The sequence below is a fragment of the Anser brachyrhynchus genome, assembly GCF_964034855.1.
Source record: "Anser brachyrhynchus genome assembly, chromosome: 20".
Classification (NCBI taxonomy): domain Eukaryota; kingdom Metazoa; phylum Chordata; class Aves; order Anseriformes; family Anatidae; genus Anser; species Anser brachyrhynchus.
In genome coordinates, this window is record NC_137713.1 from 1,305,148 (window position 1) to 1,318,082 (window position 12,935).

At 40.1% G+C, this 12,935-nt stretch overlaps 1 protein-coding gene across 11 annotated transcripts in view; it reads left to right on the forward strand.

Annotated features, from left to right (window-relative positions):
- The window catches only part of LYRM9 (LYR motif containing 9), a 36,041-nt gene that overhangs the window by 1,620 nt on the left and 21,486 nt on the right, over positions 1-12,935 (forward strand). For 8 of the 11 annotated variants that reach the window (XM_080562783.1, XM_080562777.1, XM_080562784.1 and 5 more), the window contains exon 2: positions 12,052-12,124. The exons of 1 other annotated variant lie outside the window; for it this stretch is intronic. The gene's annotated coding sequence lies outside the window, so the exon portion shown is untranslated. Of the gene's footprint in view, positions 1-1,335; positions 4,339-12,051; positions 12,125-12,935 lie in introns of those variants that run through there. 2 more of the 11 variants (XM_080562786.1, XM_080562781.1) reach the window with 2 other exon arrangements.

Sequence of the window (12,935 nt, forward strand, 5' to 3'; positions counted from 1 at the left end):
AGTCTAAAGATAAATAGTGTCTTCATTTCTTTTTTCTTCTGAAGTTAGGGGACCTGCTGAGCTAATTGGATCGCATGTCTTGAAACAATTAATTTTAAGTAGAGTTCAATTTCTACGGGTGTATTTGCAGAAAGTCTGTTATTTTCAGCTGCACTGCTGGGAAGGAAAGGAGAAATCCTCTGCCTTGTTTTTGCTGCCAGACTCTTGTTGAATTTATGGTCATAAACAAAGTGTTTGGTGATGTGGAAAAGGTCGACCTTTTCCTAGCATAAACTGAGAGTTTTGTAACGGCGGCGTGTTGGGAGGTGTTCATAGATGTGCATTTTGGTGCCTAATCTCTGTAGGCTCCTTATAGGTGAAGGGTAAAGAGGCATGCTGCATTGCTGTCTGAAGGAGTCTAGTCCAGGTGTGTCTGGACATCACCTCAGCATTTCTTTTTGGCGCCTATATGGAGCTTATAGAGAGAAGCTGCTGAAGGTAAGCGTTTAATACTAAACAGTGTGTCCTTACGTGTGTGTTTCCCCAATGGATGGGGAATAATTCAGGCCTAGGCCTCTGGGAGCAGGTGTACCAGCTCAGACGGCCTCCAATCCGGCTGCTGGTTTATGTATTGCCACGAGGTGGTCGAGGGTAACTCCTAGGTCTGCTGTTTGAAGAGCAGGGTTCGTTGCCTGAACCAGAACACCGTAAGCGTGAAGACATTTCCCCCATACCTTTATCTAGTTACTGACTTTCTATTGTCAAAATCTTTTCCTAGTAGTTCTAGTGAATCAAATCCATGGTGACTATTTTTAGTTGGACATAAATGTCTTGTCCTACAAATACTTCAAAAGTTTTGTTAGGTACTGTCATGTGGATGGATTTTCAGCAGTAAGAGCAAAGGAAGTTACCTGGGTTACAGTCCTGGCATTGGCAGTAATTCTCCTGACAGCTTTTGACAGGGCTACTGCAAGCCATAATTCCCAATTTCCATGTCTGTAAAGTGTAAATAAAATGTGAGACCCCCATTTTTTTTGGTTTGGCTAAGTGTCACAACCACGTTATCCCCCCGCCCCCCCCTTTTTTTTCCCTTTGAAGTTGAAGCAGCTCTTTTCAATGCAGTAGAAGACTGGTGAGATAGCAGCTGAAGGGATACACTTATCTTACGTGTCCATAAAGAATTATGTCAGATGCCAGTGTTGAAGGACCCACCCTAACAAGTATATCGTCCTTCTACACTGAGTTTATAAACCCTTTTATTGGTGTCCTTGGGCTCTGTCATGCTGTGAAGCTTAAATTTGTCAGCTCAGCTGCTTTTTAGGTGCTTCATGCTATGGAAGGTAAGGGGGACAAGATCAAAACTGATTCGTGCTGGGGTATGTTTAAGGAAGATAAACTTTTAAAAGAATATTAAGGAAATGTGAAGTTTGCAGACAAAAACAAGGTGCTGAAAATCTCTAGTAGAGCTTTTGTTTCCTCAGTACAGATCTGAGGTGGAAACCTGTTACATGAGGTAGTGTTAAATATTAATTGTATGAATCACGTTGCCTTAGAACACAGCTGCAGAACGGACGCATTATGTACGCTGTTAAGTCAGTGCTTCCTTGTCATTTCATGCCTCTGTGTGAGAAGCATAAGTCAGCTGAGGGGAGCTCGTCAGGGCTGGCGCACAGCTTTGGGCAGGAGTGCTTTGTGAGTAGTCCAGTGAGCTGAGCTGCTTGTTGAGTGACTTGGCAAAATCTAATCGTAGTTCCTTGAACAAGGCAGGTGGAAGCACTGCCCTAGATCCTGCCAAAACCTAGTTTGATTGTGACTAATTTGTCATCCTCATCCCCAGCGATGCGTGGAGATATGCAATTGGTGACTGCTGCTGATGAAACATGACAGATCGATTCTAACCTCTTACTGGTGAAGATAGTTATTCATGGGGACGTGCATCTGTCTGTCCCTTGCGATTTTATTCACAGTACGAGTGCTGTAGAGCGGTAGCAAGCCTGCTTTTTGAGTATCAAACACTGAACACTGTATCTGTATTTGTTGGACACTTAGCTAACCCCATTTAAACTGCATGTAAAAATAAATACTGTACACTGAAAATCTGCTGTGCTGAGTTTAGTATTTCCTCCTGACTCGTGGGAGACTCACTCTCCCCTTGAATTTGCCACTCGTTTTGCAGAAGTGTAATCTTTTTGACAGCACTCCACATAAGGTTAGGTAGTGGGAGACAATGCGTAATCATCCCGTTCAACTTTCTGGTGCTCCTCAACAGCGTTTTAACTTGAAAATTCTTCACAAAAGATGGCGTTATATTGTACTGTGTGAAATGCTACAGTCCAGTTCCAGATGGAATGCTTTTTTGTACCCCAGGAGCTAGTTGTGAAAACAGGATTTTATGTAGTAGAATGAGTCTTTTTCATTTCATGGCTGAGTATTGCCCATAAGTGTCCTTCGGCACGTGTGTAGTTCTTTTTCTTATGGCTGCTTAACGCAGGAAAAGTAATATTAAATGGAACAAAGCATAATAAAATGCTTGCATAGATTTCTCTGATGCACAAAAGGGGTACTCTGAGCTGCACTATTGATAATTTATAATGTGGGTGTTTGACAAGCCCACACATACCTCACTATACAACTCTGTAGATACATTCTTCAGTATTCTGTAACACCCTGTTAATATTTTATTCATAAAACCTACTACTGAGGCCATTAAAGTGTCAGACGGTGTTAGTGCCTGCGAATTTGAGGGGTTTTGGCTAGTCAGGTAGATACCATCTTGTATGTTAGGACCACAATTTGTTTACAGCAAAGTAATAATATATGTTGATGTGTATTAGTCTTTTCTTTTGTGAAGAACAATTTTTTGGAGTCTTTGTCTTTGAAATCTTTTCCCTCTTTACAAAATTGGAAATGAATAAATTAATCTGTCTGCTTGTCCCAAGATTAGCTTTTGTTCTGTCATCGATTCCAGTGACGACAAGTTGAAGAAAACAATTGAATTGGCGGTGTGCTTCCGTTCTTATGCCTTTTGCTAAGCATTTTGTTTACAACATCATGGCTAACGGTCATGATTATTTCTTGTCCTGCTCTCAGTTGTACCAAAGCCAAGTGCACGCTAAAACTCGCTGAGTCAGGATAGCCGTGTTTTGACCCAGTACTCTGCAGGTCTGATTCTGTGAAGTGCCGGGTGGGAGATTAAACCTGTAGGCTGTTAAGTTCTTGCAGATGATGATGCCTCAGCAAATACCAGTTAGTTTTGTTTATTCTGCCTTTGTAATGATAGCCCAAAGTCCAGCCTGTTCTGTTTTTTGTTTTATTTTTTTTCCCTCTCATTTTGAGTTTGGATGGCTTCTTAGTGCTTGTTCATGTAATGACTAATGTCGTCTAGCATAATGGCTCAAAAATCCTTCACCACGTCAAAGTTCCTTAAGTGTTGTAGTGGACCGTGCTCATTCAGTATCGAAACAGAGCAGTGTGTTATGGAAACGCTTAAAACCAGTAATTTTTAAATTGAGGTCTTTGTAGCAGGCACACCTATCCACTGTAGCAGGGCAGTTCTGAGAATGCAACTTAAACAGGCTGGGTTTTCACTGAGGTATGAAGAAGTGGTTATTCCTTGCGGTCTTGCAAGTCTTACAGTATCTCTTTGTCATACATAAATGTCAAGATGGAATATGTAGAAGGCCAAAACATCTGGAAAATAATAGGAAATGACAAACTTGCAGCCTGGTACGTGACATTTCATTCCAGCGTTGTCTTTGGAATGTGACTGCTATAAACTGCAATAATGTAATGCTAATTAAACTTGTTTGCATAGGAGATTTGTTATAATTGGTGCAACTCAGAGCCTGTGCTTTATTAGATCATTATGGATACAGAAAAACAAGTTTCATGTTGTCTACAGACTTATGTCTATACATCTGACAGTAGACTTTGGTCCATAAAGTCCATTTGGAACGGACTGTGTGAAGCCAAATCCTCAGTCCGTGTAAGCTGGGGTTGCTTCTTTCAAGTGGACCCCCGTGTTTGTTTTAATTTCAGAACCAAGATTCCTCATCAACCTTCCTTTAATTGGAGGTGCTTTGTATTTATGCAAGGATAATTATGATATGCAGCGAGGAATACGTCTTCTACATTTGATAGACTTGGTAAAAAAAGGTTGTATTTGTATTCTTGCTGCCCCGTAACTCTGAATACAGCATTCAGCAGCTTTGGAGTTTTCATGTGTTGCTTTCTTCCTGAAGCATGTTAACAGGTGATGAGGATGGCCTTCAGGCGGACTCAGCAAATACATATGGCACGTTGCTTCAGGAGGGGATGGGAGGAAACATTTAAACTAGCCACTACTTTATGCACATGCAGGTATATAACTGGTAGTGATGAAATTATTCTTGACATAATAGTAAGGAGTTGTGCTTGCATAACAGCCAACAATCATTACGTTGTGTTATGGAGGAGTCTTTTAGTTTAAGAGCTCTTGCTGGTATGTTTCCACGTGAATTACTATGTGGCTTCTGGTGTTTGATTTGTTGATGGCCTCAGGAGAGCTCCTGTCAGTGTTCAGTATTAGCAGGAGAACACAGCAGGTATAGCAGGAGCTACTTTGGCTAAAACATCTTGTGAAGTTTAGTTAATTGTTTGCTTTACATCGTCCTATACTGAAAATCAGATATTTTTGTTGACGAAAATTCATTATGTGTGCTTGGGAGCAAAAAACGTGGGTCTTAGATGTAACATACCATACAACATAGCACATTGATATGTAAGTCATTAGGAACTTTCACCAGTTTCTTTGTGAACGTAGCCGAGATAGGTTATAACCAAGGAATTAAGTAATGGTGTAGGAGTGGGAAGTAAAATTAATCAGGAAAAAAATGATACAAAGTTTTGCCAGGAATGTGAAGACAATCCTTCATTCAGTGGAAGGGGGAATTGAAAAGTACCAGATGCAAAACCAGAATTGATAACTGAGGAACATGGGTGCTTTGTAGCAAATAGCTTCCTAATCATACATGTGTCCTAAGTTTAGATGGGAGAAATACTCAATGTCTTTGATTTTTTTCATGTTTTATGAAAGATTGGAAATAGTATTGCTTACAGAAAAATGTTTTCTAGGTTATTTTAAGACTTTTAATGCTTTCCATAATTGTGCTTTTGTCGTGATAGTATCACTTTAAGGGCTTTTCTTCACCAAAACAATTCATTTCCTACTGGAAGAACTAAAGCTTTTCAGCTGTCTGTCCAGCTTATCCTTCTGAACTAAATTTCTCGTATCAAGATAACCAGCAGCAATACTTCCCTCAGGAGGTTTGTATTAATTAGTTATGGATCACTAATTTTTGTGGCGTTGGTGCACCAGTCAGTCTTCAGAAAGCTGTCTTGTAGCCAGATCTGGCTGTTGGGGGTAGGGTGGGGAGGGATGGTGTTGTAGAGGGAGGATTTATGTTTTAAAAACACCTTTTACATGGCAGCAATTAAACTTGCACATTTACATTTTTGCATGAAGAGCTATGGGGGTAACTTTACCTTTGCACAGGTCCTTCTGGGAAGTTAGCTGCTTGTGGATTTCATGTAGTGTTAACAAGGGGCCATATTGTACACCGCTGAGCATATTTCTTCCAAAAATACCAATGCCGAGGAGAATATGTCATCCAAGAGCGATAGGGTGCTCAAATTGCGAGTCCATAAATCTCTTACATCTATGGGGTGTGTGTGCTTGCTGCACTGCTGGCGCTGGCTGAAGTGTCGCAGTTCGCGTTGCCGTTGTCCAAAGGCTGCTGGTAGCTTTTCTTTTTCCCTGTGCTCCTAATGACAATCAATTTAATCCGCTATAAAGGGAAGTGGGATTGAAAGAGTCAGTAAATGAGACCCCGAGGTGATACAGTAGCAGTCTGTGGCCTTGAAAAGAAGTGTGTGCATCTGAAGAGAAACTGTATCAGAACTGACAGCTGCGGCTCGGAAGCCACCATTGCAGCGCTGCGTACCAGTGCACGTCAGCAAAAAGGGGGCTCTTGTCCCAGCCTCGGTTTGCCTCTGTGTGGCTGTGCAGCTCAGCAGATTCCAGAGGATTTATCAGCATCCGAATTTTCACATCTGCCTCATGCAAGCTTTTCTGGATCACTTCTGTTAACTAGTTGGTGGTTGCGTGGCTTCCTGTCCGTTGGCAGGGGAGCGCTTGGCTGCTCCCAGCGACAGCTCTGTCTGTTGGGTGACTGCTGGGCCTTCTCGCGCTCAGCTCCTGCGGCCCTTGCCTTGCCCGTGTGTGTCACTGCATAGCTGTGTGCGTGTGTGCATTTCTGTCTCTTGGTGCTACGTGGAGAGATGGGCTTGGTGAGAACAAGAGGCGGGAGCTAAGCATGCATTTGTTGCATTTTCTACTCTGCAGCCACAGCACTGGCCTCACTCAGTCCCTGATGGCCTTCCGTCTCCTCAACATCACTGGCTGGGTTTAAGGGAGTGGAAAGAAAATAAGGTGCTGTGTTGATCGTGTATCCCCAGCTGGAGCGTGGCTCAGGCTCCATTTAGTCTCTCCCTTCGCCAGAGAAAGGTGGTTTAAATTTATCTGTTGTGCATTTTTGTTTGTTTTCTGTAGCACTGAGTTGTCTGCAAGTGCCATAGCACTGTTACAGCCTTTGACGAACCATTTGCCTTACAAGCAGGTGAGAAGGACATGAAGCTGTTGAGTCACTTTAGTCTGATCCCAAGTAGTGCCATAGGAGCTTGGGAATGGCTTTGGGTTTGTACAGAAATAAATGACAGGATAGCGTTGTTTTAAAGAACCTCCTAGCAGCCATCTTAGGCAGCTGAACTTCTTTTCACTGTTGCTTAAGACAAAACTGATTTCATATTACTATTAGAGAAGGAAAATTATAAGGATAGAGTCATGCAGGAAGCTCATTAAAATGTAAACACTGAAATAACTGGGTGATTGGGCATTGATTCCGTCCTCACCCCCTCACTCACTTTATGAGCTGCTTTATATTAAAAGTAACATGTCTGCAGGATGATGCACCAACATCTGTTATTGCTGAAACAAAATGATTTGCTTTTTCTTTCTGCATTCTTCCAACATCTGCATGTGGAGATCTCCTGTATATTAATAATTTGTAGCAGTGATTGCTCATTTGCAGGAAAAATGCATCTAAGGGTAAGGAGATCTATCTTTGTTGTTAGGAGGAAAGTTCTGGTGTGGAATTTTGTCTTGCTATTCACTTTTATTAGGTAGTAGGTGACTGTTCACCATGAAAAGGACTAATGTTAAGACACTTACAGGCTATGGCCTGTCTGTCTGTATGGCCCATCTTACACAATTAAAACTATGCAAATAACTTGCCCCATTTCCCATTCTTGGAATGCTTGCAGACAAATTACTACTTTTTAAAAAGCATTTAACCTTGAAAATGCTCTTTTTTTGTTGTTGTTGGGACTTTGAGTTCTAACTTTATGCATTGACCCAAGAAATTGATTTATAAATGTATATTACTGCCTGCTTGCTAGTTTCAATCGCTCTGGCTGTGATTGTTCTGGTAAGAAGCAGTATGTTGTATGTTTGTTTTCTGGTTTGGGTGATCGCTGAAGTATTTGTAGTCATAAGTATCCATTTTAAAGTTCAGTGTGTTTAGGAATGTGACTTTATCACTTTCTCAGTACTTGAACTAGAAAAGCACAACTGCAGAAATGTTCATCACAAGCAAATAAAAAAGACTGGACAAAAGATTTGAGGAGAACGTCTAGAAATCTTTCCTCTTCTCTGATCGTGTCATTAATTCTATCTTCCAGTCTTCAATCTGCTTTCTAGTTGGGAAGGTGCATGCTTAAATCTTTCACATCCTGGAAAATGCTTGAGCTTAATTTTAAGCATGTGTGTAAGTTACATTAGTTAATTGACTCAGAACTATTTGCTGAAATCCTGCGCGGTGTCTGGCTGAATTGGAATTGCAATGTCAATGCTGCGGTAAATAAGGTAAACACGGGTGTCTGGCTTTGCTCTCAACTTACCGCTGCTTTTGACTTTTAGTCATTTTCTGGTATACAATTGAAATCAGAACTATTTTTTTTTAATGTGCCAAAATGTATTAAGTTACACAAAAGAATCTATGTTATAGTAATCCTGCATATATACAGGAAAGGAGCACCGAGCGTGTGTGGCAGATGGTTTCAAAGGAAATCCTCGAGAGCTAGGATTAAAAAGCAATTTTCAGCAAGTTTAAAATGGGTCTCCATATTTGGGTCACGGATGTTAACTCTTTCATTGCAAACAAATGAGGAATAAATCTTGTAGGTTTATTATGGAAGTGTTTCTCTTGATTAAAGCTGACCGGTGTGCTGTGCCGAAGGAGGAAATGAGAACGTCAGTTGCTTCTGTTCCTAGCGCTGTTGTTCTAACCACGGTGGGAAGCAGAGGTGCAGCGTACAGAGACAATGGCATGTTGCAAGTTCATGGGACTGGTGCAGCTAGCAAACATTGGCAGCTTGTTTGAAAATAATGTATATGTGGCTTCTTCAATTTTTTCTGCCCACCCACACAAATTTATATAAAGACAAACATATATTGTGGACTGAAAATACTCAGTGGGTTTTTTTTGTTGTTCAGAAATTGGAATTTTCCAGGACACCCAAGGTATAAAGATTAAGGTACCTCAGTGCTATTATGCTTCAAATTTCTGAACTCTGTTCCTGGCAAGTTTTATTAATTTCATTGGTCTCTAGATCCAAATTTTGTATTTTTATGCCTCTTGGGGGTAATCCTGTTTCTTTCTCCTACCCATCATTTTTCATTTTAAACTTTGTGATACATAATTTTTGGTATGTTAGAAATATCAGGTTTCTGCCTGGTTTCATACAACAAATTGTACTTGCTTTTGAAATTTGAAACACTGAATATTGAAATCTTAATATAATTTCAATATAGTATTTTTCTATTTCTTTTGGATAAGTTTGATCTATTATAAATAAACAACTGAACAGCAATACAAGAATATTTTGTTCAGTCCTACACAGAAGTGAACATGTGCTCAGAGTTTTGCTTGGAAGTATGTCTGTGCTTACAAATACAAACAAGCCTGTGTTTTCTCAGACATTGTTTTAGGGAGCACATTATTTATTTTTAAAATCAAGCTACATTTGGTTATATTCTAATGTCAACAGCACCATGCAAGCAGTGTTCCAGCTGCAGCTGTTTACATCGGTGGTGTTTGAATAACCAGAAATATTGCCAATATGATGCATAAAAACGAGCACTTTGTATCCTGAGATCAGGATGAGACACTGGGTTTGTAGCTGGTATAAAAAGCGCAGCAAGTTGGAGATTATTGGCTTTAGCCAACTTACACCAGCTAGTAAACATATTAGGAGCGTAGTTCGCATGTCGGTGCTCCTTTACACACTTCTCACAATGTAAAGGAAAGTTGTTTGATATGAAATAACTTCTTTTAAAGGCTTTTATATTTTCAAGGCAGAAATTAAGGTTAGACTGTAAGCAATATTTGTCACTAAACGTGACGTGCAGTAACTGCGATTATTTTGTGTTCCCAAAGCTAAACAGGGTGTATTTTGAATAGACTTGGACAGCTTTCTGAACGGAAGTGCCTGATGCTCTGCTAAGTGAATTATAGAATTAATTGCTGGTTTAAATTTCAGCCCATGGAGAAGTTAATTGCGTTCCTCTTTGGCTATTATATTAGCCACATGTTAACAGCAAAGGACAATGTGCTTCTGAAAGGGCATCATAAATGTCCTACTGGGATAACTAACTGCAGATATATCTACAAACTGTTAATTAACAATGCTAAATAAGAGGTTTTCTACAGCACTCATCTAAGATACATCGAAGTTTCTATCTGCTATTTAGAAAGGGAAATTCAGCTGATGGATGAAAATAATGTCACCAGCTATCTGTCAGTGCTCCGTTCTAGAAGAACTGGAAGGCCTCAGTGGACTCACCACTGGCTTTTAACTGAAGTTGAATCTGTTCTTCTAGGTCCTTGTTTTTGATCTTCTCCTATGAGAAATTTATCTGTGTACATCTTGAGTGAAGCTGTCTCGTCATATCAATCTTACCAGGTGTTTTTATTTGTTGTATTTATTAGTTCAGATGATTATTCCAGCAAAAGAGAAATTTAGTCTTTTTTTTTTTTTAGGGGTAATGATTGGCTTTGCAAATTCTTGAGGCATCAAGGCAGGGACTAAGCATAAATAATATGTGCAATATTGAATAAGAATATGAATTTGCAAATTAGTGGCAAAATTCTGCATCTCTGGTAAGACAAAGAGGGTGAGAGAGGCTATGAGGAAGTTGAAAATGAAAGCAGGTGATCTTGTATTTATGTAATGTAAGGGAAAGGCAGAACGGGAATGTGAAGAGAAGACTGACAGACAAGGCAGTGGGTTAGGAACGTGTTTTTATGGCATGGGTGAACAATAATAGGGCAACATTGAGCCCAGAGAAAGGGGCACTGGCTGCTAATGATGCAGACTGAGAATATGGGTGGCGGCGGTTGCTGTGTGGGTGGATGGCAAAGGCTTTGCTCAGATGCCTTGTAAGAAGGGATGCATAGGCCTTGGCTGCAAACAAAGCATCTCCCATAATCATAACTAAAGTGCAATTTTGAATGCTTTAATCCTTGGAACTGACATTTTTCCAATTTATGTTCCTTCAGAGAGTAATTATGGGTGCCTAAATTAGATTCTAAAAAATAAGTATCCCAAGCTGTTGTCAGCCATTATGTGACCAAGTTATGATATTCTTAATTGGAAAAAAATCTGGATTTTCACCTTTGCCAGTCTTTGATCTAAATTCTGTAAATGTCTGCATCTGTAAATCAGATTTTTCAAAAACTTCTGCCTTTCATGGGAAGGCATAAAAGATCAATTCAGGTTCTGCTGTCACTGGTATCCTCAGGACTGGACTTTTGTTTCAAGTTGTTCTGTGAAAGTCTGTGGAGTAGCAGATAACCTGAGTAATTCTTGATCCTCTTGTCTTTGGATAGTCAGTACAGCCCACTCTCTCAACTTCAGTGAAGTTAACTTCTAAATAAAGGAATTAGTGTTGACTTCAGAGAATTTGCCTCCTTGATTCTCTTACGGTGCAATCAAATATTTGATAAAGCAGGAGTTTCTTGTAGAGCCAAATGTCCATACGCAGTGGAAGGGGGAGTGAGTTAATGCAGACAACTAAAATGTTACAGAGGCAGGTGGAAAAGAGGCCGGAATTCTCCTGTTAGGACTGAATGTGAGTCATCCAGCAACTACAGCAAGGTGCAACTCCAAAGCAATATGGCATACTGTTAAAATGTTTAAAAATAGTATGAAAGGGAAGATTCTCAGATGCTGTTTGACTGATGTAATGTAGAACATTTATGCAGCTCTGTTTGTTGTGCATTGCTTGTTTTCAGTTAAAATAGCAACTGTCAAGGAAGTCATTTCTAGTTTTCTGCAGCCTTCTGGGAGCTAACTTCTAAAAGCAAAGGCTGGTGCTGCAAGTCAGGTATTCATGAAGTTATTCCTGTGCTCCTTCCTGGAGAAGGGCACTTGGGCGTTTTGAGATGAGATTGCAGCGCGCCGGCAGTGGGAGTGGAATGCCAAATGACCGTCTAGGCCTAGTAGTTCTCAAATTTTACTCAGAAGCTGCTGGGTTGTCTCCTTGTTGAAGCATGCTTTTTTCCAAAGCAGTGTTCTGCTGTTACAAATATGTAATTCTCTGTGAAATCGTCATTTTACAGAGTTCTGAGTACTAGAAACTGTGGTTCTTTAAAATAGTTAATAGTTTCTGCAGGTAAGAAAGTATTTAACAGGAAATATTGAAGGTTTGGTTCCACTGAATGCTTTGGAATTACTCTTCTTATATTTTGTAGTATATATTTATTAAAAAGTGTTTTGAGTAGATTACTGAAAGCAATAACCTATTCATCTCAAGGCCATGAATTCATGGTTAATGTAACTAGTTAAGTGAAAGCTTACATGCTGATAAATTTGAAATGTGTGCTGTGGATGGGCTTCTCTGCACTTCTTTATTGATGGTACTTTAAGTAGTGAGTTGGGGAGAACCAGGTAATGAAAATTGATTCTTCTCTGCAGGTCTCTTGCTTACTGTTGGACTTCGACAGACCTAATCCGTGAAGATAATTAAAGTTCCTTTGCTCTGAATGCTGTAAGTGATTATTTTTTTTCTTTTGGTTTTATGGAAATCATTAGGAGCCTATTTGCCCCATGTAGGGAGAAAGGCGAAAATGCCAAATCACGAACAAATGGTAGAAATGGAGTTGATGCAATTTGTTAAAGCTGTGCATGTTTGCAGGATTGATTTCCAAACAGCGTTTTGTATTCAGGAACACCCCTATTTTCCTTCCAGCCATGATGACAAATACAGTAGCAGATCCCCAATTCTAAATTGTCAGTAAAGATGCCAAATGCAGCAATATTTTGGTATGTTTATCAAGATTACAACTGGATCAGTAATTTCAGCATCTTGGAGGGAATCTGCTCTTCCTGAGTGTATTGTATTTAGTTGAGAATAAACACCTGGAATATTGGTATTGTGCCTTAGTCAGAAAATTAACATAGAGTAGTCAGAGGGGGGATAAAACTTGAATGGAAAAACTTTGTTAATGACACAGGGTGGTGGCCCTCGCTGATATTTAGCATAACAGTTGTTTGAGCTTCAGGTGCTGTGATAACATAGCAGAAGACATTTGAAATACGTCTTTACCATTTAAGACTTCTCACAGTAGTAGACTTGCCTGCTTCAAACCCTGTAAATGTGGAAGCATGGCTTCTGGAGCATCTGGGGTGTACCCTCTGTACTATATGGGATCCAGCAATTGTCCGGTGCGCTATTGCAGGGAGGCAGCATATGGGTGGGAGGCTGGAAACAGAACGTCATGTTTTTGACCTTGTTTCAGCATCGCTTTAGTATTTTTAGGGTACAGCTCTCTGCTGATTCGATCACTTATGTATGTTGC